The 26393-nt window shown below is 40.1% G+C and overlaps 32 non-coding genes across 32 annotated transcripts; all 32 read left to right on the top strand.

Moving 5' to 3' along the window:
- The first annotated feature begins 9694 nt into the window (after positions 1–9694).
- On the top strand, positions 9695–9777 carry trnal-uaa (transfer RNA leucine (anticodon UAA)). The gene has a single exon. It is a non-coding gene; the product is annotated as a tRNA-Leu (tRNA).
- A 434-nt stretch (positions 9778–10211) lies between these two features.
- trnal-uaa (transfer RNA leucine (anticodon UAA)) lies at positions 10212–10294 on the top strand. The gene has a single exon. It is a non-coding gene; the product is annotated as a tRNA-Leu (tRNA).
- A 460-nt stretch (positions 10295–10754) lies between these two features.
- Positions 10755–10837, top strand: trnal-uaa (transfer RNA leucine (anticodon UAA)). Its single transcript has one exon. It is a non-coding gene; the product is annotated as a tRNA-Leu (tRNA).
- A 441-nt stretch (positions 10838–11278) lies between these two features.
- trnal-uaa (transfer RNA leucine (anticodon UAA)) lies at positions 11279–11361 on the top strand. Its single transcript has one exon. It is a non-coding gene; the product is annotated as a tRNA-Leu (tRNA).
- Positions 11362–11821: 460 nt separating this feature from the next.
- Positions 11822–11904, top strand: trnal-uaa (transfer RNA leucine (anticodon UAA)). Its single transcript has one exon. It is a non-coding gene; the product is annotated as a tRNA-Leu (tRNA).
- A 445-nt stretch (positions 11905–12349) lies between these two features.
- Positions 12350–12432, top strand: trnal-uaa (transfer RNA leucine (anticodon UAA)). The gene has a single exon. It is a non-coding gene; the product is annotated as a tRNA-Leu (tRNA).
- Positions 12433–12893: 461 nt separating this feature from the next.
- Positions 12894–12976, top strand: trnal-uaa (transfer RNA leucine (anticodon UAA)). The gene has a single exon. It is a non-coding gene; the product is annotated as a tRNA-Leu (tRNA).
- Positions 12977–13417: 441 nt separating this feature from the next.
- On the top strand, positions 13418–13500 carry trnal-uaa (transfer RNA leucine (anticodon UAA)). The gene has a single exon. It is a non-coding gene; the product is annotated as a tRNA-Leu (tRNA).
- Positions 13501–13961: 461 nt separating this feature from the next.
- trnal-uaa (transfer RNA leucine (anticodon UAA)) lies at positions 13962–14044 on the top strand. The gene has a single exon. It is a non-coding gene; the product is annotated as a tRNA-Leu (tRNA).
- A 441-nt stretch (positions 14045–14485) lies between these two features.
- On the top strand, positions 14486–14568 carry trnal-uaa (transfer RNA leucine (anticodon UAA)). Its single transcript has one exon. It is a non-coding gene; the product is annotated as a tRNA-Leu (tRNA).
- Positions 14569–15028: 460 nt separating this feature from the next.
- trnal-uaa (transfer RNA leucine (anticodon UAA)) lies at positions 15029–15111 on the top strand. The gene has a single exon. It is a non-coding gene; the product is annotated as a tRNA-Leu (tRNA).
- A 440-nt stretch (positions 15112–15551) lies between these two features.
- Positions 15552–15634, top strand: trnal-uaa (transfer RNA leucine (anticodon UAA)). Its single transcript has one exon. It is a non-coding gene; the product is annotated as a tRNA-Leu (tRNA).
- A 461-nt stretch (positions 15635–16095) lies between these two features.
- On the top strand, positions 16096–16178 carry trnaf-gaa (transfer RNA phenylalanine (anticodon GAA)). The gene has a single exon. It is a non-coding gene; the product is annotated as a tRNA-Phe (tRNA).
- A 441-nt stretch (positions 16179–16619) lies between these two features.
- trnal-uaa (transfer RNA leucine (anticodon UAA)) lies at positions 16620–16702 on the top strand. The gene has a single exon. It is a non-coding gene; the product is annotated as a tRNA-Leu (tRNA).
- A 461-nt stretch (positions 16703–17163) lies between these two features.
- Positions 17164–17246, top strand: trnal-uaa (transfer RNA leucine (anticodon UAA)). The gene has a single exon. It is a non-coding gene; the product is annotated as a tRNA-Leu (tRNA).
- A 441-nt stretch (positions 17247–17687) lies between these two features.
- trnal-uaa (transfer RNA leucine (anticodon UAA)) lies at positions 17688–17770 on the top strand. Its single transcript has one exon. It is a non-coding gene; the product is annotated as a tRNA-Leu (tRNA).
- Positions 17771–18230: 460 nt separating this feature from the next.
- trnal-uaa (transfer RNA leucine (anticodon UAA)) lies at positions 18231–18313 on the top strand. Its single transcript has one exon. It is a non-coding gene; the product is annotated as a tRNA-Leu (tRNA).
- A 442-nt stretch (positions 18314–18755) lies between these two features.
- trnal-uaa (transfer RNA leucine (anticodon UAA)) lies at positions 18756–18838 on the top strand. The gene has a single exon. It is a non-coding gene; the product is annotated as a tRNA-Leu (tRNA).
- Positions 18839–19299: 461 nt separating this feature from the next.
- On the top strand, positions 19300–19382 carry trnal-uaa (transfer RNA leucine (anticodon UAA)). The gene has a single exon. It is a non-coding gene; the product is annotated as a tRNA-Leu (tRNA).
- Positions 19383–19823: 441 nt separating this feature from the next.
- trnal-uaa (transfer RNA leucine (anticodon UAA)) lies at positions 19824–19906 on the top strand. The gene has a single exon. It is a non-coding gene; the product is annotated as a tRNA-Leu (tRNA).
- Positions 19907–20365: 459 nt separating this feature from the next.
- trnal-uaa (transfer RNA leucine (anticodon UAA)) lies at positions 20366–20449 on the top strand. Its single transcript has one exon. It is a non-coding gene; the product is annotated as a tRNA-Leu (tRNA).
- A 460-nt stretch (positions 20450–20909) lies between these two features.
- On the top strand, positions 20910–20992 carry trnal-uaa (transfer RNA leucine (anticodon UAA)). Its single transcript has one exon. It is a non-coding gene; the product is annotated as a tRNA-Leu (tRNA).
- A 441-nt stretch (positions 20993–21433) lies between these two features.
- Positions 21434–21521, top strand: trnal-uaa (transfer RNA leucine (anticodon UAA)). Its single transcript is given in 2 exon segments — positions 21434–21470; positions 21475–21521. It is a non-coding gene; the product is annotated as a tRNA-Leu (tRNA).
- Positions 21522–21981: 460 nt separating this feature from the next.
- Positions 21982–22064, top strand: trnal-uaa (transfer RNA leucine (anticodon UAA)). Its single transcript has one exon. It is a non-coding gene; the product is annotated as a tRNA-Leu (tRNA).
- A 441-nt stretch (positions 22065–22505) lies between these two features.
- On the top strand, positions 22506–22588 carry trnal-uaa (transfer RNA leucine (anticodon UAA)). The gene has a single exon. It is a non-coding gene; the product is annotated as a tRNA-Leu (tRNA).
- Positions 22589–23048: 460 nt separating this feature from the next.
- trnal-uaa (transfer RNA leucine (anticodon UAA)) lies at positions 23049–23131 on the top strand. The gene has a single exon. It is a non-coding gene; the product is annotated as a tRNA-Leu (tRNA).
- Positions 23132–23572: 441 nt separating this feature from the next.
- trnal-uaa (transfer RNA leucine (anticodon UAA)) lies at positions 23573–23656 on the top strand. Its single transcript has one exon. It is a non-coding gene; the product is annotated as a tRNA-Leu (tRNA).
- A 460-nt stretch (positions 23657–24116) lies between these two features.
- Positions 24117–24203, top strand: trnal-uaa (transfer RNA leucine (anticodon UAA)). Its single transcript is given in 2 exon segments — positions 24117–24153; positions 24158–24203. It is a non-coding gene; the product is annotated as a tRNA-Leu (tRNA).
- Positions 24204–24644: 441 nt separating this feature from the next.
- trnal-uaa (transfer RNA leucine (anticodon UAA)) lies at positions 24645–24727 on the top strand. Its single transcript has one exon. It is a non-coding gene; the product is annotated as a tRNA-Leu (tRNA).
- Positions 24728–25187: 460 nt separating this feature from the next.
- Positions 25188–25270, top strand: trnal-uaa (transfer RNA leucine (anticodon UAA)). Its single transcript has one exon. It is a non-coding gene; the product is annotated as a tRNA-Leu (tRNA).
- Positions 25271–25711: 441 nt separating this feature from the next.
- On the top strand, positions 25712–25795 carry trnal-uaa (transfer RNA leucine (anticodon UAA)). Its single transcript has one exon. It is a non-coding gene; the product is annotated as a tRNA-Leu (tRNA).
- A 460-nt stretch (positions 25796–26255) lies between these two features.
- Positions 26256–26338, top strand: trnal-uaa (transfer RNA leucine (anticodon UAA)). Its single transcript has one exon. It is a non-coding gene; the product is annotated as a tRNA-Leu (tRNA).
- Positions 26339–26393: the final 55 nt, after the last annotated feature.

Genomic DNA, 26393 nt, shown 5'->3' with positions numbered 1-26393 from the left:
CATGTTTTTATGCCCAAAGCATCTAATCAAGCGATGAGGTCTGTTGTGGTGCGACGCTAGTCTGTAACGTCTGTAATTGTGTGAGTCCACATGGGGCCAGTGGCTGGTTTGTGCAGACACATGATTGCTGTTGAGTACATTTATGAATATCATCCTGTGGAAGCACATATGACATTGAATTGCAGAGCTGTAATTAAGGGCAAGATTAGAGCAGTTCAGAGCATATTAGAGCAATTCCATGGAAGTCATAATGGCCTCCACAGGAGGAGTTTGAGTGCTGATTGGGATGATAATGTGGTCAAAGTGGAACCTAAGACATGTGCCTACAGGTAGGGGATGGATATATTGTTTTCATAAGTCTTCTGGGTTATAATTTGTCTGTCATTACGTAGAAGCTAATTTTATTCAGGGAGATCTTCCTGTCTTTCCAAGGAAATCAGAGGCACACTTTGACTTGTGACCGGAGGGTTGCCGGTTCGAACTCCGACCAGTAGGAACTCCTGAAGTGCCCTTGAGCAAGGCACCTAACCCCTCACTGCTCCCCCAGCGCCGCTGTAGCAGGCAGCTCACTGTGTCGGGATTAGTGTGTGCTTCACCTCACTGTGTGTTCACTGTGTGCTAAGTGTGTTTCACTAGTTCACGGATTGGGATAAATGCAGAGACCAAATTTCCCTCACAGGATCAAAAGAGTATATATACTTATACTAATATACATCAGTTATAAGAGGGCAATTCCACGCAAAACTGTCACATCCATAACGCCATTACAATGCCATGGTATTTAGTTGCTGTTATGGACGTGACAGTTTTGCCTGGAATTGACCAAGACTGTTTTGTTTATGTTGCAAACTATGTTAGCATTTGCCCTCTCACAAATCAAATCCATAAACTGACTAAAATTCAGGAATTTTGTGTTGCGTCATTTGAATATGATGGTTTACAATACAAGTGTGTGAAACTGGAGACCCGGAAAGTTCTGGCCTCAGTTGAAACCCCTCAAGAGAGAATTATATTCCTGGGGAAAATTGCGATTTTAACAAATAATTCAGCAATGTTGTTTTACAAGTCCAAAACGCTGTAAATGTGTCTGTGCTGTAGCTGTTCCATGTAATTATATTGATGGCTTTTGGAAAGATCTGCTTATAAGTCGCCCTCTCCTCACACATCATGTGGATGTTACTGTATTACAGAGAAACAGAAACATGGAGCAGGTGGAGACAGATATGTGACTCCTATTGCTAATCTGTCCATAAGGTCCAATTCCTAGCCCTAAGCTACACTCTGTGGGAGCTGGGATAGACTCATGGCCTAAACAAACCTGGTGCTGGCCTGTGAATGTGAGCTGCATGACTGGTGTTGCAGGTCCAGGTTACTGATGTTTGTTATGACCCTGTCATGTTCTTCTTTAAAGGGGCGGTGTGTAGAATTCTGCAGGATTGAAGTTGTCTTGACTGCATTACATTCATGGTGGCGGTTTTATGGATAACTCAGAGCGTAGGTGTTTTTGACATTACATCAAATACATTAATTTTTTAAATATAAATACAGTTTTTCTCAGTCGCTTTGGTGCTTTTCTCACATCACTATTAACATTTGCACAGCAGTTAGTGCATTTCTCAAAACAATTAGTGCAAACTGCAAAACCTAGTGGATGACCTGCAAAAGCACGTCACTTGCTCAAAATGGATAGTCCATTTCTCAAAAGCAAGTATTTATGTCAATGAAACTGTCAGTGTCATCAAAATGAGAAGTCTTGACACCATCGTTTATGAACAAGATAGTCAAATGGCTTTGTCATGTTTTCATTATGACAGTTCTCTCAGTGTTTTCTAATGCAAAAAAAAGGTCATAACTCGGTGACACTACCTGAACATGCTCAAGACAGCACTATACAGTACTTGTACAGCCATTTGAAAACTACAGTAAAGTTACACATTGCTGTAGTTAGGGGAGTAAGTGAGTACAAGACACTGAATACATACATTTTTACTGTAAGCTCTTTGCAATTCCACAGCATTGTGACAGAATTTGATAACTAGTTCAACAATTTTGTATGTAATGACTCAAGCAATGAAATGAAGACTATTAGTTTTATTGGGAACGACTATTCAGCATCCATAAGTATAGTTCATTTTGACTGACATGACATAAGCAAATGATAATGTTAAAAAACAGCAGAGAATTGTATGAAAGCAACTGATACATGTCCAAAAGCATTTGCAATTTGTTCAGAGGAAGGAGAAATTGCTACTATGTGCACAAATGACTAAATGTTGTGGAGGTTGAACTAATAGTTATGAGAATTTTCATTCTGATCTGAAAAAAGCACCAAAGCGCCTGAGAAAAACTGTAATATATTATACATATATATACATAGCACCTTTAAGTTTCTCATGAATGTGAACCATACATGTGCTGGTGTTGGCATTTGTTTGCTATGTATTGTTTTTAATGTTTTTAACAAATCAATTTGTTTGTTATGGATTGTCTGACTGTCTGGTGTTTGTGTTTGTGCTCCGAGTGGATGCAGCGCATGCTGTGAGTGAGTGAGTGTTGACAGTACGAGTGTATGAGTTTTGCTTTTGGCTTGCGCGTGGCTCGTGTCCATGCGTCCTCCTGCTTGTAGCTGACTCTCCCCTCTGCTGTTTTAGGGCTGCTCTGAGGATACTGTGTGAGTCTGTGTGTATGTTTGAGCATGTGTGTGTGTGTGTGTGTATGTATATGTTTGTGTATGTGTATGTGTTTGTGTATGTGTGTGTGTCCTGGCCTCTCGGACGTTGTGTGTCTCTGAGGAGGTGTTTTCTGAGGAGGTGTGTGTGTGTGTGTGTGTGTGTGAGCAGAGGGAATCAAGGATGAGAGAGAGAGAAACAGAGAGAGAGCGAGGTTTTTGTGGCCGCTGTGCTCCGCGGCGCTGTCTCTCCCGGGCTGTCCTTCGCCCCCGTGCGTAATTTAGGGCTGGAGCGATGACATCTGCTCATGATATTTACAGAGGACCGTGGGGGCTGGCGGCGCACATCTGGAGTCTAGACTTACTGGCTCTACAGGAGTGGAGTCGCACCGCAGTCCCCCTCTGTCCTGTCCACCACTCACAAAGACACTGGTGGCGTGGGGAGAAAACAGCAGAAGAGAGAGAGAGAGGGAGGGAGAGGGAGATATTCATAGATAGATAGACAGATAGATAGATAGATAGATAGATAGATAGATAGATAGAAAGATAGATAGATAGATAGATAGATAGATAGATAGATAGACAGATAGATAGACAGACAGACAGACAGACAGACAGACAGACAGATAGATAGATAGATAGATAGATAGATAGATAGACAGACAGATAGATAGATAGATAGATAGATCGATATATCGAGAAAGAGTAAGAGAGAGAGATAGATAGATACAGAGAGAGGATCAATCGGAGGAAACATACTTTGAAGTGAACAGATGTGATTTGCTGTGAAGGGATCAGAGTCAGGGTTGCCCACAATAGAGAAAAAAAGCACATCAGCGCTGTGACTGCAGGACCCAAGCAATCTTTCGAGAGTTTTTTCTCTGCCAGATCTTGATCCAAATTTAGGCTTTTAAACAAAGGTCTCTGGACTCATATTTGGGCATACTACACATACTTGCACGCTCAGAAACACATTCATACACACCCCCTCACAGACACACACATACACAGAGACACACACATACACACACACACACACCCTCTGCCTTTTCTCTCAAACTTGAGAACAGAGTCTTGTTCCTGCCGTGTGGATGATAAATGCTCACTGTCAAAACACTGGTGTGTGTAGATGAAGAGCTCCATCCTCACTGTTAATCCTTGCACTCCCAGTGCGAAACACACACAAACACACACACACACACATGCACACACACACACTCCCACATAAAAGCTCCTAAGCAGACACTGGTTTATTTGACTCATGTAACACATCCATCAGCCATTCTCCATAGGCTTCCATCAGACTCCTCTGCCCCCGCCACCACCCACCACCACTCACACTCACACTCATACATACACACAGATCCTCTATGTGTGGTGTGTGTGTGTGTGTGTGTGTGTGTGTATGTGTGTATGGTGTGTGTGTATGGTGTATGTGTGTGTGTGTGTGTGTGTGTGGTGTTCATGCTCACTCATATGACGCTGGGGCTGCTGTGCAGACCTGCATCATCAGCCACGGGCTCCTTGCTGTGACCCACTGGCTGAACCGCAAGTCTTAAAATGCAGGAAATCACTTAATGAAATTTTCGCTAACAAATTCACCTACTCAAAGAACAAGAGGGAGAGAAAAAAAGGGCCACCAGGTCTCTCTGTGAAAGTGTGAGGCGGGGGGGGGGGGCAAATGTGTGAGTGTGTGTGTGTCTGTTTCAGAGTGCTTGTGTGTATGTGTGTGTGTGTGTGTGTGTATGTATGTGTGTAGTTCTGACACAGGGACAAACATGAAACATGTGAGTGTGTGAGTGTGTGTGTGTGTCTGTGTAGTTCTGACACAGGGACAACAAGGAGATTTCTAGTGTTTTTTCCTCATTGATTGTGTCTGTGTGTGTCTTGACTGTATTTGTGTCAGTTTAGCTCATTAGTTTCAGTTCTTAGGAAACACAGTGTCTTGAATCAATATAAAGTAGCTAAAGTAACGGCAGGCATGTTTTTTCCTGCACTCATTCCTATCAGGGCTGATGATTCAACAATAAACCACCGATGTCACTTCCTCATGCGCCAACACAGAAGCCCTCGGTCCCTCTACCCGTACATGGGCAAAACGCTGGCCGAGAGATGGGCTCTGCGGCAGCACCAGTGCCAGCGTCATGCGCCAGCGAGGTAGATTTACGGCTCACAAACATGAGTCTGGGTCCTTTTCAGCGTGTTCTCGGGCACTCTCTTTTACGACCGACACAGTGTTTTTATGTGTCTGCTCGCCCCCATCACAACTACACTGACCCCTCTCTCTCTTTCTCTCTCCCTCTCACACACACACTCACACACACACACACACACACACACACACACACACACCCTAGTCTTGGAGCACTGGGGCACTTCAGCAGTGGTGTTCAGGTTTCTGGTGTTAAACAGGTCATAAAACGTGGCCACACAACACCCTTAGTGGCCGATCTGCATCATACGTCACCCCCCCCACCCCCCAACCATTTGAGATTTTGGCCCTGCTCAGTGACTCCCGAGCCTGCAAGGGGTGTTCAACAATGGGCCTGAAATCATATCTGGGTCAACTAGGTAAGAATAGTCCTGTTTGGAAAGTTACAGCAGTTCAAACTGACTTGCATTTTTGTGCAATTTGAAATTGATCCCTCCTGTGTGAATGGGGCGAGTTACATCATTCACCCTAACGGCTAACGTCTCTTTCCCACCCTATTTCTCTAGGCCAGGTGGAGAGAGAGAGAGAGAGGGAGGGAGAGAGAAAGAGAGGACAGGTGTCAGATAATGAAGAAAAGTTCTATTCAGGTGTGTCAACCACAGTCTGACCTCTTTCTCTTCTATTACTGGAATTAAGGACCCTGTTTTTCCACAGAAGAATCTTACTTTTAAAAGCTGTGAGTATTGCAAGAGTATTGAAATACCAAGCATATTATAAGGGTGCTGAAATACCAAATAAGAAGTAAAGAAAAAATGTCTCTGGCAGAGAAAAACTCATTATTTGTAAAAGCTGTTATATCCCACACAGACTGGTTAACCACACTGCTTTCTTACACATTTCTGATGGATGTAGTCCAAAGGCACCGACACCTTTGGATGGGTCCAACTTAACTGGCTGGATTTCCCTGAATTGCATCATGAGTCTGAGGTGTTGCAATGTGCTCTGGTGACATCTGCGCACACTTGGTTTGGACTGACCCCATCCAGAAAGTTCCCAAAGCGTTTACGGTCAGAGCCCTGGTGGTGGACCAACAGGCGGTCACAGGCAGAGTCTGTAGTGTACGTCAGAGTGTAACGTATGATGGAATAATACAGCATGACTGACATCCACTGGGCAACTCAAATTATAAAGGACATTTGCATGACCACAGGATGGACAAGTGCTTTTATAACAGTGTATTACTAAGGTGTGTGTTCACATTTGGTTAAACATTAATGATCTGAAAATACCAAGAGCTCTCTTGTAAATGACCGTGAAAGACTTTTTCCATTAGAAAACAGCTCAATATATAAAAAAAAAAAAGCAGTATATTCTGGTGCCAGAGAATGGTGAAATCAGCTGAGTGTACGCCTAAAAGTCAATCTCAGTGTTGAGACAAAGACAGCTGGAAAAGTACTGCAGAGATATCGCACTGTCATTTCCTCTGACTAATAAAAAAACAGTATTTGGCATTAAACAACTATCTGATTTCATGATTGGTGGGTGGGTGTGAGTCAGTGATGAAGTTTCGGTTTCGGACAGAGCGTGGCTGTGTGTGTGTGTAGGTGTGTGCGTGTGTGTGTGTGTGTGTGTGTGTGTGTGTGTGTGTGTGTGTGTGTGCATGTGTGTTTGAGTGTGTGTGTGTAATCTGTTTAATAGAGCACAAATGCACTCAAACGCCCATGCACACACACACTTTCTTGTATGTGAGAAGAAAAATCCGTTTTCAAAAATCCGTTTGAATATGTGTCTGTCTGTGGCTTTGTGTGTGTGTGTGTGTGTGTCTGTCTGTCTCTGTGTCTGTGTGTGTGTGTGTGTGTGTGTGTGTGTGTGTGTGTGTGTGTGAACACCACTTGAACGGTCTCCACTGTTTCAGAACAGCTCAGTAAAAAGCCCCTCTCTCAGACACTACAATAGCTGCATTGACCAACCCCAGGGTGTCTAACCCAGGTCAAGGTAGCAACACAATACTGCCCAATGGTTTGTGGTCACTACCTGGGCCAGACAAGCCTGTCAGTGTGCAACAAGCATGGATGCTGCAGCACATATGGTCTGTGGCTAGAATAACTTAATTGGATCTCACCATGTGCAGACAAACTCACATCTGTGCTCTATGGGTATGAGTGGGTTACCTCCGTCTCAGTTGCATACAACAACAAATCTGTGTCACTTGTGTTCAAAGTTCACAAAAAGCCAGGGCTAGCCCAAATACAAACATTTAAAAGGAGAGAGAGAGAGAGAGAAAGAGAGATTCTCTTGATGTAATTTTCTCCATTAGGCTACTGCTTTTATTCTACAGTTCTATAATTCTACATTAATTTATAGTCATGCCAATAAAGCACATTGAATTTAATTGAGAGAGAGCGAGAGAGAGAGAGAGAGAGAGAGAGAGAGAGAGAGAAAGAGAGAAGAAAAATGTTTTGAACCTGGAAACTTGGTTAAAATGATCTTGTCAGGACTAGCTTTAAAGTGGTAAGCTTTAAAGTATAAATCACAACATTGGAACAAAATCTCTCTTACCATCACCCCCCCCCCCCCCCCCCAGTTGCCATAATAAAACCACTCTGAAATCAAGATGCAGAAGCATTTGTGGTGGTGATCAGTATTTTTTGTGGTGATCTTTCAGAGGACTTTGCGCAACCTTTTTTTGTGTTACGGTAACGGGTGTGCTAGGGGTTGTTGAACAAGAGGGCGCAAACTCTGACTTGTCTTCCTCAACAACATTACATAACGCCCACCTCCTCTTCACCACACCCAACCTCCACCCTACCCCACCTACAGATCCCTCAGGGCCTGCGTCCCAGCTGGGCTGGTTGCAACATCAGAACATGAAGAACTCAATCACCAGGGTGAGACCATAGCACACCGCACCACACCACACCACAGCACACACAGCTCTTTGTCAGGCCTACACTCACACAACTCTCAATCCAAGCTGTCATCATAGCACAGACAGCATATTTTTTTAATGTTCATGGAAATACAAAATGTTATTTGCAGGTTCTTAAATATCAAAAATGTCTTCCCAGAGTTTTAGCTGCATCAACAGTTATGTAGGTGAAAATAACTAAGAAGCAAATAAAACACAAAGTACCTCTTTGGAGAATTCTATGGAGAAATTATCAGGGGTTGGGAAATGTACTCTATTCACTCAAGTGGTAGGCTATACCATCAACCTACAGTCAGATATGTTGACAAACTCTCAATTTTCTCTTGATATAAACTCTCATCAATGTTCAACATACCGCATCTGCAAAACTTGGCCTGTCTCTGTGACCTTTGTGAACAGATTGGTGCAAATATTCTTTTGCTGATCTCTGCTGTTCTTGTGAGCATCATGAAGCAGATGTGTGCAAGAGTTTGTTCTCCAGCTGTTGTGCTGCTAAGGCTTTTCCTCCATGGCCTCTTGGTGTTGAGGAACACTGCCGGTTGTTGTTCCCTCACGCATCCCCTGCTTGTTTGTAAATATCACTGACCTAAGGCAGTGCATTGTATCAGCACCATATTGGCTAATCCAGACTCTAAGGCGCTCTGAGGTCCAATAGGGCAATGTTGTGAAACAGACGTAAAAATACTTCTTGTATGTGGCACAACTGCAATACACATTATTGTGTATCTAAAAGTTCCCTCGAGATGAATAAAGTATCTATCTATCTATCTATCTATCTATCTATCTATCTATCTGTCTATCTATCTATCTATCTATCTATCTATCTATCTATCTATTGATGACCTGGTTGAATAAGCAACATCATTTTAAACAATATGTGAAAAGGGGTTCCTTCCACCTTGTCTCTATCAGTTAAAGTACTGTTATTATCCTCTATTCTCTCTAAGAGTCTGCAACAAACTGTTGAAACTGAATGAAAACCAAATGTACTTTTTGGCTTTATGAATATGCTACAACTCCAATAGAGCCAATTCCTATTGCACTCACAGCTAATTCATCCAAAGATAATTACATTTTCTCAGCAACAGCTCTTTCGTCCGCATACCATTACATTACGTGTCACACCTTCATCTATGGCTCTGATCTTATTGCGACCTCTGCTGGTCAAATGAAAGTACTTCCATTTTCTGAATCTCACAGAGTTTCTCAGCATTGGCTTCACAAAGCCACACTACAAAATTAATTAATCATTAATGGTAAAATTGAGAGTAAATAATGAAGACCAAAGGAGAGACACACATCCACATTAACTCAAATTGTTAACCTAACTAATTTCACTGATGGTTTATCACAACAAAAACATTGCTTAAGATGTTACAACATTTACATAACAATAGGTCATCACTTGTGTTTGCTTGGAGCACCAGGATGGCCCAGTGGTTGAGGGGTTGAAATTAAAACCCAATGGATGTATGTCCATGTGTATTCGAACCCCACTTCTGGTAACTATCTTAATGCTGAAGAGTGACACTGCTGTGATGAGCCTGACAAATTAAATGCAACTGATTGAACTGCTTCTCTGTGGATTATAATTACTCATCAATGTAAATATTAAAACTAAATGCAGCCTTAAACACTAGTGGAAAAACCTCTACATCAAGAGAGATTAACTCACATATATCAGTCATCAAATGTCCTTTTTGTACAAATGGTTCAAATTGTTCAAATTTAAGGCCAAGAAATGAATAACTACTTTCTCTAAAATGGAAATTAATTATAACAAAATGTAAAGGTCAATTACAAAAAATATCTCAAGCCAAAATCTATTAGGAATAAAAAGTCTTATGCGCTAAGGGTTTACAAGTGACAATAAAAAACATGGTTCAAAATGGTTTATACATAACATGATAATGATCTCATATCACTTGTGTTTACAGGTACAAGCACCAGGATGGCCGAGTGGTTAAGGCGTTGGACTTAAGATCCAATGGACGTATGTCCTCGTGGGTTCGAACCCCACTCCTGGTAACTATCTTAATGGTGCAGAGGCTGGGACAACCACGGTTATTGAATTGCAACTAACACACCATTACTTTCATGTTCTGCATGCCATACATCTGTGGCTCTGGTGCATTGTGGCCAATGTTATAGGTCCTCCTTCACAGCATGTGCTGCCACAGCCCAATCCACAAGCAGAATTATAATTGTTTGTACACACACAAAAATTCCAATGCAGTCCTGCAAGATACAAAAACAACAACACAGAAGCTGCTTAACCGCACGTGCCGCATGTTGTACCCGGGATCCATAAAGGCCCTCTTAATAGAATGACATCTCCATCAAGAGAGACATACAGATATATAAGTCAAATGTCCTCTTTTGTACAAACAATTTCTTTGGCTTAAAATGGTTGCTATATGTACATGACAATGATGTCATCACTTGATTTTTCAAGTTTGAGCACCAGGATGGCCGAGTGGTTAAGGCGTTGGACTTAAGATCCAATGGATGTATGTCCTCGTGGGTTCGAACCCCACTCCTGGTAACTGTCTTAATGCTGAACAGTGACACTGCCATGATGAGCCTGACGAATTAAATGCAACTGATTGAACTGCTTCTCTGTGGATTATAATTACTCATAAATGGAAATATTAAAACTAAAGGCAGCCTTAAACACTAGTGGAAAAACCTCTACATCAAGAGGGATTAACTTGCATATATCTGTCATCAAATGTCCTTTTTTTACAAATGGTTCTTTAGGCTACAACATTTCCCCCAAAAAAGTCAAACTTAAGGCCATGAAATGAATAACTAATTTCTCTAAAATGGAAATTATTTCTAACAAAATGTAAAGGTCAATTACAAAAAATATCTCAAGCAAAAATCTATTAGGAATAAAAACTCTTATGCGCTAAGGGTTTACAAGTGACAATAAAAAACATGGTTCAAAATGGTTTATACATTACATGATAATGAACTCATCACTTGTGTTCACAGGTACAAGCACCAGGATGGCCGAGTGGTTAAGGCGTTGGACTTAAGATCCAATGGACGTATGTCCTCGTAGGTTCGAACCCCACTCCTGGTAACTATCTTAATGGTGCAGAGGCTGGGACAACCATGATTATTGAATTGCAACTAACACACCATTACTTTCATGTTCTTCATGCCATACATCTGTGGCTCTGGTGCATTGTGGCCAATGTTATAGGTCCTCCTTCAAAGCACAGCATGTGCTGCCACAGCCCAATCCACAAGCAGAATTATAATTGTTTGTACACACACAAAAATTCCAATGCAGTCCTGCAAGATACAAAAACAACAACACAGAAGCTGCTTAACCGCACGTGCCGCATGTTGTACCCGGGATCCATAAAGGCCCTCTTGATAGAATGACATCTCCATCAAGAGAGACATACTCAGATATATAAGTCAAATGTCCTCTTTTGTACAAACGATTTCTTTGGCTGAAAATGGTTGCTATATGTACATGACAATGATGTCATCACTTGATTTTTCAAGTTTGAGCACCAGGATGGCCGAGTGGTTAAGGCGTTGGACTTAAGATCCAATGGACGTATGTCCTCGTGGGTTCGAACCCCACTCCTGGTAACTGTCTTAATGCTGAACAGTGACACTGCCATGATGAGCCTGACGAATTAAATGCAACTGATTGAACTGCTTCTCTGTGGATTATAATTACTCATAAATGGAAATATTAAAACTAAAGGCAGCCTTAAACACTAGTGGAAAAACCTCTACATCAAGAGGGATTAACTTGCATATATCTGTCATCAAATGTCCTTTTTTTACAAATGGTTCTTTAGGCTACAACATTTCCCCCAAAAAAGTCAAACTTAAGGCCAAGAAATGAATAACTAATTTCTCTAAAATGGAAATTATTTCTAACAAAATGTAAAGGTCAATTACAAAAAATATCTCAAGCAAAAATCTATTAGGAATAAAAACTCTTATGCGCTAAGGGTTTACAAGTGACAATAAAAAACATGGTTCAAAATGGTTTATACATTACATGATAATGAACTCATCACTTGTGTTCACAGGTACAAGCACCAGGATGGCCGAGTGGTTAAGGCGTTGGACTTAAGATCCAATGGACGTATGTCCTCGTAGGTTCGAACCCCACTCCTGGTAACTATCTTAATGGTGCAGAGGCTGGGACAACCATGATTATTGAATTGCAACTAACACACCATTACTTTCATGTTCTTCATGCCATACATCTGTGGCTCTGGTGCATTGTGGCCAATGTTATAGGTCCTCCTTCAAAGCACAGCATGTGCTGCCACAGCCCAATCCACAAGCAGAATTATAATTGTTTGTACACACACAAAAATTCCAATGCAGTCCTGCAAGATACAAAAACAACAACACAGAAGCTTCTTAACCGCACGTGCCGCATGTTGTACCCGGGATCGATCCATAAAGGCCCTCTTGATAGAATGACATCTCCATCAAGAGAGACATACTCAGATATATAAGTCAAATGTCCTCTTTTGTACAAACGATTTCTTTGGCTTAAAATGGTTGCTATATGTACATGACAATGATGTCATCACTTGATTTTTCAAGTTTGAGCACCAGGATGGCCGAGTGGTTAAGGCGTAGGACTTAAGATACAATGGATATATGTCCTCGTGGGTTCAAACCCCACTCCTGGTAACTGTCTTAATGCTGAAGAGTGACACTGTCATGATGAGCCTGACAAATTAAATGCAACTGATTGAACTGCTTCTCTGTGGATTATAATTACTCATAAATGGAAATATTAAAACTAAATGCAGCCTTAAACACTAGTGGAAAAACCTCACACCAAGAGGGATTAACTCGCATATATCAGTCATCAAATGTCCTTTTTGTACAAATGGTTCTTTAGGCTACAACATTTCCCCCAAAAAAGTCAAATTTAAGGCCAAGAAATGAATAACTAATTTCTCTAAAATGGAAATTAATTCAAACAAAATGTAAAGGTCAATTACAAAAAATATCTCAAGCAAAAATCTATTAGGAATAAAAAGTCTTATGCGCTAAGGGTTTACAAGTGACAATAAAAAACATGGTTCAAAATGGTTTATACAAAACATGATAATGATCTCATATCACTTGTGTTTACAGGTACAAGCACCAGGATGGCCGAGTGGTTAAGGCGTTGGACTTAAAATCCAATGGACGTATGTCCTCGTGGGTTCGAACCCCACTCGTGGTAACTATCTTAATGGTGCAGAGGCTGGGACAACCATGATTATTGAATTGCAACTAACACACCATTACTTTCATGTTCTGCATGCCATACATCTGTGGCTCTGGTGCATTGTGGCCAATGTTATAGGTCCTCCTTCAAAGCACAACATGTGCTGCCACAGCCCAAACCACAAGCAGAATTATATTTTTTTGTACACACACAAAAATTCCAATGCAGTCCTGCAAGATACAAAAACAACAACACAGAAGCTGCTTAACCGCACGTGCCGCATGTTGTACCCGGGATCCATAAAGGCCCTCTTGATAGAATGACATCTCCATCAAGAGAGACATACTCAGATATATAAGTCAAATGTCCTCTTTTGTACAAACGATTTCTTTGGCTTAAAATGGTTGCTATATGTACATGACAATGATGTCATCACTTGATTTTTCAAGTTTGAGCACCAGGATGGCCGAGTGCTTAAGGCGTTGGACTTAAGATACAATGGACATATGTCCTCGTGGGTTCAAACCCCACTCCTGGTAACTGTCTTAATGCTGAAGAGTGACACTGTCATGATGAGCCTGACAAATTAAATGCAACTGATTGAACTGCTTCTCTGTGGATTATAATTACTCATAAATGGAAATATTAAAACTAAATGCAGCCTTAAACACTAGTGGAAAAACCTCACACCAAGAGGGATTAACTCGCATATATCAGTCATCAAATGTCCTTTTTGTACAAATGGTTCTTTAGGCTACAACATTTCCCCCAAAAAAGTCAAATTTAAGGCCAAGAAATGAATAACTAATTTCTCTAAAATGGAAATTAATTCAAACAAAATGTAAAGGTCAATTACAAAAAATATCTCAAGCAAAAATCTATTAGGAATAAAAAGTCTTATGCGCTAAGGGTTTACAAGTGACAATAAAAAACATGGTTCAAAATGGTTTATACAAAACATGATAATGATCTCATATCACTTGTGTTTACAGGTACAAGCACCAGGATGGCCGAGTGGTTAAGGCGTTGGACTTAAAATCCAATGGACGTATGTCCTCGTGGGTTCGAACCCCACTCGTGGTAACTATCTTAATGGTGCAGAGGCTGGGACAACCATGATTATTGAATTGCAACTAACACACCATTACTTTCATGTTCTGCATGCCATACATCTGTGGCTCTGGTGCATTGTGGCCAATGTTATAGGTCCTCCTTCAAAGCACAACATGTGCTGCCACAGCCCAAACCACAAGCAGAATTATATTTTTTTGTACACACACAAAAATTCCAATGCAGTCCTGCAAGATACAAAAACAACAACACAGAAGCTGCTTAACCGCACGTGCCGCATGTTGTACCCGGGATCCATAAAGGCCCTCTTGATAGAATGACATCTCCATCAAGAGAGACATACTCAGATATATAAGTCAAATGTCCTCTTTTGTACAAACGATTTCTTTGGCTGAAAATGGTTGCTATATGTACATGACAATGATGTCATCACTTGATTTTTCAAGTTTGAGCACCAGGATGGCCGAGTGGTTAAGGCGTTGGACTTAAGATCCAATGGACGTATGTCCTCGTGGGTTCGAACCCCACTCCTGGTAACTGTTTTAATGCTGAACAGTGACACTGCAATGATGAGCCTGACGAATTAAATGCAACTGATTGAACGGCTTCTCTGTGGATTATAATTACTCATAAATGGAAATATTAAAACTAAAGGCAGCCTTAAACACTAGTGGAAAAACCTCTACATCAAGAGGGATTAACTCGCATATATCTGTCATCAAATGTCCTTTTTTTACAAATGGTTCTTTAGGCTACAACATTTCCCCCAAAAAAGTCAAACTTAAGGACAAGAAATGAATAACTAATTTCTCTAAAATGGAAATTATTTCTAACAAAATGTAAAGGTCAATTACAAAAAATATCTCAAGCAAAAATCTATTAGGAATAAAAACTCTTATGCGCTAAGGGTTTACAAGTGACAATAAAAAACATGGTTCAAAATGGTTTATACATAACATGATAATGAACTCATCACTTGTGTTTACAGGTACAAGCACCAGGATGGCCGAGTGGTTAAGGCGTTGGACTTAAGATCCAATGGACGTATGTCCTCGTGGGTTCAAACCCCACTCCTGGTAACTATCTTAATGGTGCAGAGGCTGGGACAACCCTGATTATTGAATTGCAACTAACACACCATTACTTTCATCTTCTTCATGCCATACATCTGTGGCTCTGGTGCATTGTGGCCAATGTTATAGGTCCTCCTTCAAAGCACAACATGTGCTGCCACAGCCCAAACCAAAAGGCAGAATTATAATTTTTTGTACACACACAAAAATTCCAATGCAGTCCTGCAAGATACAAAAACAACAACACAGAAGCTGCTTAACCGCACGTGCCGCATGTTGTACCCGGGATCCATAAAGGCCCTCTTGATAGAATGACATCTCCATCAAGAGAGACATACAGATATATAAGTCAAATGTCCTCTTTTGTACAAACAATTTCTTTGGCTTAAAATGGTTGCTATATGTACATGACAATGATGTCATCACTTGATTTTTCAAGTTTGAGCACCAGGATGGCCGAGTGGTTAAGGCGTTGTACTTAAGATCCAATGGACCAATGTCCTCGTGGGTTCGAACCCCACTCCTGGTAACTGTCTTAATGCTGAACAGTGACACTGCAATGATGAACCTGACCAATTAAATGCAACTGATTGAACGGCTTCTCTGTGGATTATAATTACTCATAAATGGAAATATTAAAACTAAATGCAGCCTTAAACACTAGTGGAAAAACCTCTACATCAAGAGGGATTAACTCGCATATATCTGTCATCAAATATCTTTTTTTACAAATGGTTCTTTAGGCTACAACATTTCCCCCAAAAAAGTCAAACTTAAGGACAAGAAATGAATAACTAATTTCTCTAAAATGGAAATTATTTCTAACAAAATGTAAAGGTCAATTACAAAAAATATCTCAAGCAAAAATCTATTAGGAATAAAAAGTCTTATGCGCTAAGGGTTTACAAGTGACAATAAAAAACATGGTTCAAAATGGTTTATACAAAACATGATAATGATCTCATATCACTTGTGTTTACAGGTACAAGCACCAGGATGGCCGAGTGGTTAAGGCATTGGACTGAAAATCCAATGGACGTATGTCCTCGTGGGTTCGAACCCCACTCGTGGTAACTATCTTAATGGTGCAGAGGCTGGGACAACCATGATTATTGAATTGCAACTAACACACCATTACTTTCATGTTCTGCATGCCATACATCTGTGGCTCTGGTGCATTGTGGCCAATGTTATAGGTCCTCCTTCAAAGCACAACATGTGCTGCCACAGCCCAAACCACAAGCAGAATTATAATTGTTTGTACACACACAAAAATTCCAATGCAGTCCTGCAAGATACAAAAACAACAACACAGAAGCTGCTTAACCGCACGTGCCGCATGTTGTACCCGGGATCCATAAAGGCCCTCTTGATAGAATGACATCTCCATCAAGAGAGACATACTCAGATATATAAGTCAAATGTCCTCTTTTGTACAAACGATTTCTTTGGCTGAAAATGGTTGCTATATGTACATGACAATGATGTCATCACTTGATTTTTCAAGTTTGAGCACCAGGATGGCCGAGTGGTTAAGGCGTTGGACTTAAGATACAATGGACATATGTCCTCGTGGGTTCAAACCCCACTCCTGGTAACTGTCTTAATGCTGAAGAGTGACACTGTCGTGATGAGCCTGACAAATTAAATGCAACTGATTGAACTGCTTCTCTGTGGATTATAATTACTCATAAATGGAAATATTAAAACTAAATGCAGCCTTAAACACTAGTGGAAAAACCTCACACCAAGAGGGATTAACTCGCATATATCAGTCATCAAATGTCCTTTTTGTACAAATGGTTCTTTAGGCTACAACATTTCCCCCAAAAAAGTCAAATTTAAGGCCAAGAAATGAATAACTAATTTCTCTAAAATGGAAATTAATTCAAACAAAATGTAAAGGTCAATTACAAAAAATATCTCAAGCAAAAATCTATTAGGAATAAAAAGTCTTATGCGCTAAGGGTTTACAAGTGACAATAAAAAACATGGTTCAAAATGGTTTATACAAAACATGATAATGATCTCATATCACTTGTGTTTACAGGTACAAGCACCAGGATGGCCGAGTGGTTAAGGCGTTGGACTTAAAATCCAATGGACATATGTCCTCGTGGGTTCGAACCCCACTCCTGGTAACTATCTTAATGGTGCAGAGGCTGGGACAACCATGATTATTGAATTGCAACTAACACACCATTACTTTCATGTTCTGCATGCCATACATCTGTGGCTCTGGTGCATTGTGGCCAATGTTATAGGTCCTCCTTCAAAGCACAACATGTGCTGCCACAGCCCAAACCACAAGCAGAATTATATTTTTTTGTACACACACAAAAATTCCAATGCAGTCCTGCAAGATACAAAAACAACAACACAGAAGCTGCTTAACCGCACGTGCCGCATGTTGTACCCGGGATCCATAAAGGCCCTCTTGATAGAATGACATCTCCATCAAGAGAGACATACTCAGATATATAAGTCAAATGTCCTCTTTTGTACAAACGATTTCTTTGGCTGAAAATGGTTGCTATATGTACATGACAATGATGTCATCACTTGATTTTTCAAGTTTGAGCACCAGGATGGCCGAGTGGTTAAGGCGTTGGACTTAAGATCCAATGGACGTATGTCCTCGTGGGTTCGAACCCCACTCCTGGTAACTGTTTTAATGCTGAACAGTGACACTGCAATGATGAGCCTGACGAATTAAATGCAACTGATTGAACGGCTTCTCTGTGGATTATAATTACTCATAAATGGAAATATTAAAACTAAAGGCAGCCTTAAACACTAGTGGAAAAACCTCTACATCAAGAGGGATTAACTCGCATATATCTGTCATCAAATGTCCTTTTTTTACAAATGGTTCTTTAGGCTACAACATTTCCCCCAAAAAAGTCAAACTTAAGGACAAGAAATGAATAACTAATTTCTCTAAAATGGAAATTATTTCTAACAAAATGTAAAGGTCAATTACAAAAAATATCTCAAGCAAAAATCTATTAGGAATAAAAACTCTTATGCGCTAAGGGTTTACAAGTGACAATAAAAAACATGGTTCAAAATGGTTTATACATAACATGATAATGAACTCATCACTTGTGTTTACAGGTACAAGCACCAGGATGGCCGAGTGGTTAAGGCGTTGGACTTAAGATCCAATGGACGTATGTCCTCGTGGGTTCAAACCCCACTCCTGGTAACTATCTTAATGGTGCAGAGGCTGGGACAACCCTGATTATTGAATTGCAACTAACACACCATTACTTTCATCTTCTTCATGCCATACATCTGTGGCTCTGGTGCATTGTGGCCAATGTTATAGGTCCTCCTTCAAAGCACAACATGTGCTGCCACAGCCCAAACCAAAAGGCAGAATTATAATTTTTTGTACACACACAAAAATTCCAATGCAGTCCTGCAAGATACAAAAACAACAACACAGAAGCTGCTTAACCGCACGTGCCGCATGTTGTACCCGGGATCCATAAAGGCCCTCTTGATAGAATGACATCTCCATCAAGAGAGACATACTCAGATATATAAGTCAAATGTCCTCTTTTGTACAAACGATTTCTTTGGCTTAAAATGGTTGCTATATGTACATGACAATGATGTCATCACTTGATTTTTCAAGTTTGAGCACCAGGATGGCCGAGTGGTTAAGGCGTTGTACTTAAGATCCAATGGACCAATGTCCTCGTGGGTTCGAACCCCACTCCTGGTAACTGTCTTAATGCTGAACAGTGACACTGCAATGATGAACCTGACCAATTAAATGCAACTGATTGAACGGCTTCTCTGTGGATTATAATTACTCATAAATGGAAATATTAAAACTAAATGCAGCCTTAAACACTAGTGGAAAAACCTCTACATCAAGATGGATTAACTCGCATATATCTGTCATCAAATATCTTTTTTTACAAATGGTTCTTTAGGCTACAACATTTCCCCCAAAAAAGTCAAACTTAAGGACAAGAAATGAATAACTAATTTCTCTAAAATGGAAATTATTTCTAACAAAATGTAAAGGTCAATTACAAAAAATATCTCAAGCAAAAATCTATTAGGAATAAAAAGTCTTATGCGCTAAGGGTTTACAAGTGACAATAAAAAACATGGTTCAAAATGGTTTATACAAAACATGATAATGATCTCATATCACTTGTGTTTACAGGTACAAGCACCAGGATGGCCGAGTGGTTAAGGCATTGGGCTTAAAATCCAATGGACGTATGTCCTCGTGGGTTCGAACCCCACTCGTGGTAACTATCTTAATGGTGCAGAGGCTGGGACAACCATGATTATTGAATTGCAACTAACACACCATTACTTTCATGTTCTGCATGCCATACATCTGTGGCTCTGGTGCATTGTGGCCAATGTTATAGGTCCTCCTTCAAAGCACAACATGTGCTGCCACAGCCCAAACCACAAGCAGAATTATAATTGTTTGTACACACACAAAAATTCCAATGCAGTCCTGCAAGATACAAAAACAACAACACAAAAGCTGCTTAACCGCACGTGCCGCATGTTGTACCCGGGATCCATAAAGGCCCTCTTGATAGAATGACATCTCCATCAAGAGAGACATACTCAGATATATAAGTCAAATGTCCTCTTTTGTACAAACGATTTCTTTGGCTGAAAATGGTTGCTATATGTACATGACAATGATGTCATCACTTGATTTTTCAAGTTTGAGCACCAGGATGGCCGAGTGGTTAAGGCGTTGGACTTAAGATACAATGGACATATGTCCTCGTGGGTTCAAACCCCACTCCTGGTAACTGTCTTAATGCTGAAGAGTGACACTGTCGTGATGAGCCTGACAAATTAAATGCAACTGATTGAACTGCTTCTCTGTGGATTATAATTACTCATAAATGGAAATATTAAAACTAAATGCAGCCTTAAACACTAGTGGAAAAACCTCACACCAAGAGGGATTAACTCACATATATCAGTCATCAAATGTCCTTTTTGTACAAATGGTTCTTTAGGCTACAACATTTCCCCCAAAAAAGTCAAATTTAAGGCCAAGAAATGAATAACTAATTTCTCTAAAATGGAAATTAATTCAAACAAAATGTAAAGGTCAATTACAAAAAATATCTCAAGCAAAAATCTATTAGGAATAAAAACTCTTATGCGCTAAGGGTTTACAAGTGACAATAAAAAACATGGTTCAAAATGGTTTATACATTACATGATAATGAACTCATCACTTGTGTTCACAGGTACAAGCACCAGGATGGCCGAGTGGTTAAGGCGTTGGACTTAAGATCCAATGGACGTATGTCCTCGTGGGTTTCGAACCCCACTCCTGGTAACGGTCTTAATGCTGAACAGTGACACTGCAATGATAAGCCTGACGAATTAAATGCAACTGATTGAACGGCTTCTCTGTGGATTATAATTACTCATAAATGGAAATATTAAAACTAAAGGCAGCCTTAAACACTAGTGGAAAAACCTCTACATCAAGAGGGATTAATTCGCATATATCTGTCATCAAATGTCCTTTTTGTACAAATGGTTCTTTAGGCTACAACATTTCCCCCAAAAAAGTCAAACTTAAGGCCAAGAAATGAATAACTAATTTCTTTAAAATGGAAATTATTTCTAACAAAATGTAAAGGTCAATTACAAAAAATATCTCAAGCAAAAATCTATTAGGAATAAAAACTCTTATGCGCTAAGGGTTTACAAGTGACAATAAAAGACATGGTTCAAAATGGTTTATACATTACATGATAATGAACTCATCACTTGTGTTCACAGGTACAAGCACCAGGATGGCCGAGTGGTTAAGGCGTTGGACTTAAGATCCAATGGACGTATGTCCTCGTGGGTTCGAACCCCACTCCTGGTAACTATCTTAATGGTGCAGAGGCTGGGACAACCATGATTATTGAATTGCAACTAACACACCATTACTTTCATGTTCTGCATGCCATACATCTGTGGCTCTGGTGCATTGTGGCCAATGTTATAGGTCCTCCTTCAAAGCACAACATGTGCTGCCACAGCCCAAACCAAAAGCAGAATTATAATTTTTTGTACACACACAAAAATTCCAATGCAGTCCTGCAAGATACAAAAACAACAACACAGAAGCTGCTTAACCGCACGTGCCGCATGTTGTACCCGGGATCCATAAAGGCCCTCTTGATAGAATGACATCTCCATCAAGAGAGACATACTCAGATATATAAGTCAAATGTCCTCTTTTGTACAAACGATTTCTTTGGCTGAAAATGGTTGCTATATGTACATGACAATGATGTCATCACTTGATTTTTCAAGTTTGAGCACCAGGATGGCCGAGTGGTTAAGGCGTTGGACTTAAGATCGATCCAATGGACGTATGTCCTCGTGGGTTTCGAACCCCACTCCTGGTAACGGTCTTAATGCTGAACAGTGACACTGCAATGATAAGCCTGACGAATTAAATGCAACTGATTGAACGGCTTCTCTGTGGATTATAATTACTCATAAATGGAAATATTAAAACTAAAGGCAGCCTTAAACACTAGTGGAAAAACCTCTACATCAAGAGGGATTAACTCGCATATATCTGTCATCAAATGTCCTTTTTGTACAAATGGTTCTTTAGGCTACAACATTTCCCCCAAAAAAGTCAAACTTAAGGCCAAGAAATGAATAACTAATTTCTTTAAAATGGAAATTATTTCTAACAAAATGTAAAGGTCAATTACAAAAAATATCTCAAGCAAAAATCTATTAGGGATAAAAACTCTTATGCGCTAAGGGTTTACAAGTGACAATAAAAGACATGGTTCAAAATGGTTTATACATTACATGATAATGAACTCATCACTTGTGTTCACAGGTACAAGCACCAGGATGGGCGAGTGGTTAAGGCGTTGGACTTAAGATCCAATGGACGTATGTCCTCGTGGGTTCGAACCCCACTCCTGGTAACTATCTTAATGGTGCAGAGGCTGGGACAACCATGATTATTGAATTGCAACTAACACACCATTACTTTCATGTTCTGCATGCCATACATCTGTGGCTCTGGTGCATTGTGGCCAATGTTATAGGTCCTCCTTCAAAGCACAACATGTGCTGCCACAGCCCAAACCACAAGCAGAATTATAATTTTTTGTACACACACAAAAATTCCAATGCAGTCCTGCAAGATACAAAAACAACAACACAGAAGCTGCTTAACCGCACGTGCCGCATGTTGTACCCGGGATCCATAAAGGCCCTCTTGATAGAATGACATCTCCATCAAGAGAGACATACTCAGATATATAAGTCAAATGTCCTCTTTTGTACAAACGATTTCTTTGGCTGAAAATGGTTGCTATATGTACATGACAATGATGTCATCACTTGATTTTTCAAGTTTGAGCACCAGGATGGCCGAGTGGTTAAGGCGTTGGACTTAAGATCCAATGGACGTATGTCCTCGTCAGTTCGAACCCCACTTCTGGTAACTGTCTTAATGCTGAACAGTGACACTGCAATGATGAGCCTGACGAATTAAATGCAACTGATTGAACGGCTTCTCTGTGGATTATAATTACTCATAAATGGAAATATTAAAACTAAAGGCAGCCTTAAACACTAGTGGAAAAACCTCTACATCAAGAGGGATTAACTCGCATATATCTGTCATCAAATGTCCTTTTTTTACAAATGGTTCTTTAGGCTACAACATTTCCCCCAAAAAAGTCAAACTTAAGGCCAAGAAATTAATAACTAATTTCTCTAAAATGGAAATTATTTCTAACAAAATTTAAAGGTCAATTACAAAAAATATCTCAAGCAAAAATCTATTAGGGATAAAAACTCTTATGCGCTAAGGGTTTACAAGTGACAATAAAAAACATGGTTCAAAATGGTTTATACATTACATGATAATGAACTCATCACTTGTGTTCACAGGTACAAGCACCAGGATGGCCGAGTTGTTAAGGCGTTAGACTTAAGATCCAATGGACGTATGTCCTCGTGGGTTCGAACCCCACTCCTGGTAACTATCTTAATGGTGCAGAGGCTGGGACAACCATGATTATTGAATTGCAACTAACACACCATTACTTTCATGTTCTGCATGCCATACATCTGTGGCTCTGGTGCATTGTGGCCAATGTTATAGGTCCTCCTTCAAAGCACAACATGTGCTGCCACAGCCCAAACCACAAGCAGAATTATAATTTTTTGTACACACACAAAAATTCCAATGCAGTCCTGCAAGATACAAAAACAACAACACAGAAGCTGCTTAACCGCACGTGCCGCATGTTGTACCCGGGATCCATAAAGGCCCTCTTGATAGAATGACATCTCCATCAAGAGAGACATACTCAGATATATAAGTCAAATGTCCTCTTTTGTACAAACGATTTCTTTGGCTGAAAATGGTTGCTATATGTACATGACAATGATGTCATCACTTGATTTTTCAAGTTTGAGCACCAGGATGGCCGAGTGGTTAAGGCGTTGGACTTAAGATCCAATGGACGTATGTCCTCGTGGGTTTCGAACCCCACTCCTGGTAACGGTCTTAATGCTGAACAGTGACACTGCAATGATAAGCCTGACGAATTAAATGCAACTGATTGAACGGCTTCTCTGTGGATTATAATTACTCATAAATGGAAATATTAAAACTAAAGGCAGCCTTAAACACTAGTGGAAAAACCTCTACATCAAGAGGGATTAACTCGCATATATCTGTCATCAAATGTCCTTTTTGTACAAATGGTTCTTTAGGCTACAACATTTCCCCCAAAAAAGTCAAACTTAAGGCCAAGAAATGAATAACTAATTTCTTTAAAATGGAAATTATTTCTAACAAAATGTAAAGGTCAAATACAAAAAATATCTCAAGCAAAAATCTATTAGGGATAAAAACTCTTATGCGCTAAGGGTTTACAAGTGACAATAAAAGACATGGTTCAAAATGGTTTATACATTACATGATAATGAACTCATCACTTGTGTTCACAGGTACAAGCACCAGGATGGCCGAGTGGTTAAGGCGTTGGACTTAAGATCGATCCAATGGACGTATGTCCTCGTGGGTTCGAACCCCACTCCTGGTAACTATCTTAATGGTGCAGAGGCTGGGACAACCATGATTATTGAATTGCAACTAACACACCATTACTTTCATGTTCTGCATGCCATACATCTGTGGCTCTGGTGCATTGTGGCCAATGTTATAGGTCCTCCTTCAAAGCACAACATGTGCTGCCACAGCCCAAACCACAAGCAGAATTATAATTTTTTGTACACACACAAAAATTCCAATGCAGTCCTGCAAGATACAAAAACAACAACACAGAAGCTGCTTAACCGCACGTGCCGCATGTTGTACCCGGGATCCATAAAGGCCCTCTTGATAGAATGACATCTCCATCAAGAGAGACATACTCAGATATATAAGTCAAATGTCCTCTTTTGTACAAACGATTTCTTTGGCTGAAAATGGTTGCTATATGTACATGACAATGATGTCATCACTTGATTTTTCAAGTTTGAGCACCAGGATGGCTGAGTGGTTAAGGCGTTGGACTTAAGATCCAATGGACGTATGTCCTCGTGGGTTCGAACCCCACTCCTGGTAACGGTCTTAATGCTGAACAGTGACACTGCAATGATGAGCCTGACGAATTAAATGCAACTGATTGAACGGCTTCTCTGTGGATTATAATTACTCATAAACGGAAATATTAAAACTAAAGGCAGCCTTAAACACTAGTGGAAAAACCTCTACATCAAGAGGGATTAACTCGCATATATCTGTCATCAAATGTCCTTTTTGTACAAATGGTTCTTTAGGCTACAACATTTCCCCCAAAAAAGTCAAACTTAAGGCCAAGAAATGAATAACTAATTTCTTTAAAATGGAAATTATTTCTAACAAAATGTAAAGGTCAATTACAAAAAATATCTCAAGCAAAAATCTATTAGGAATAAAAACTCTTATGCGCTAAGGGTTTACAAGTGACAATAAAAGACATGGTTCAAAATGGTTTATACATTACATGATAATGAACTCATCACTTGTGTTCACAGGTACAAGCACCAGGATGGCCGAGTGGTTAAGGCGTTGGACTTAAGATCCAATGGATGTATGTCCTCGTGGGTTCGAACCCCACTCCTGGTAACTATCTTAATGGTGCAGAGGCTGGGACAACCATGATTATTGAATTGCAACTAACACACCATTACTTTCATGTTCTGCATGCCATACATCTGTGGCTCTGGTGCATTGTGGCCAATGTTATAGGTCCTCCTTCAAAGCACAACATGTGCTGCCACAGCCCAAACCACAAGCAGAATTATAATTTTTTGTACACACACAAAAATTCCAATGCAGTCCTGCAAGATACAAAAACAACAACACAGAAGCTGCTTAACCGCACGTGCCGCATGTTGTACCCGGGATCCATAAAGGCCCTCTTGATAGAATGACATCTCCATCAAGAGAGACATACTCAGATATATAAGTCAAATGTCCTCTTTTGTACAAACTATTTCTTTGGCTGAAAATGGTTGCTATATGTACATGACAATGATGTCATCACTTGATTTTTCAAGTTTGAGCACCAGGATGGCCGAGTGGTTAAGGCGTTGGACTTAAGATCCAATGGACGTATGTCCTCGTGGGTTTCGAACCCCACTCCTGGTAACGGTCTTAATGCTGAACAGTGACACTGCAATGATAAGCCTGACGAATTAAATGCAACTGATTGAACGGCTTCTCTGTGGATTATAATTACTCATATATGGAAATATTAAAACTAAAGGCAGCCTTAAACACTAGTGGAAAAACCTCTACATCAAGAGGGATTAACTCGCATATATCTGTCATCAAATGTCCTTTTTGTACAAATGGTTCTTTAGGCTACAACATTTCCCCCAAAAAAGTCAAACTTAAGGCCAAGAAATGAATAACTAATTTCTTTAAAATGGAAATTATTTCTAACAAAATGTAAAGGTCAATTACAAAAAATATCTCAAGCAAAAATCTATTAGGAATAAAAACTCTTATGCGCTAAGGGTTTACAAGTGACAATAAAAGACATGGTTCAAAATGGTTTATACATTACATGATAATGAACTCATCACTTGTGTTCACAGGTACAAGCACCAGGATGGCCGAGTGGTTAAGGCGTTGGACTTAAGATCCAATGGACGTATGTCCTCGTGGGTTTGAACCCCACTCCTGGTAACTATCTTAATGGTGCAGAGGCTGGGACAACCATGATTATTGAATTGCAACTAAC

Source organism: Alosa pseudoharengus, unplaced genomic scaffold (genome assembly GCF_046254945.1).
Source record: "Alosa pseudoharengus isolate Yale_2024_CS ecotype anadromous, Long Island Sound unplaced genomic scaffold, YU_APseudo_1.1 YU_APseudo_1.1_scf_5, whole genome shotgun sequence".
Taxonomy (NCBI): domain Eukaryota; kingdom Metazoa; phylum Chordata; class Actinopteri; order Clupeiformes; family Clupeidae; genus Alosa; species Alosa pseudoharengus.
Note: the sequence above shows the minus strand (reverse complement) of the source record. Positions and strands in the feature narration are given on the sequence as shown.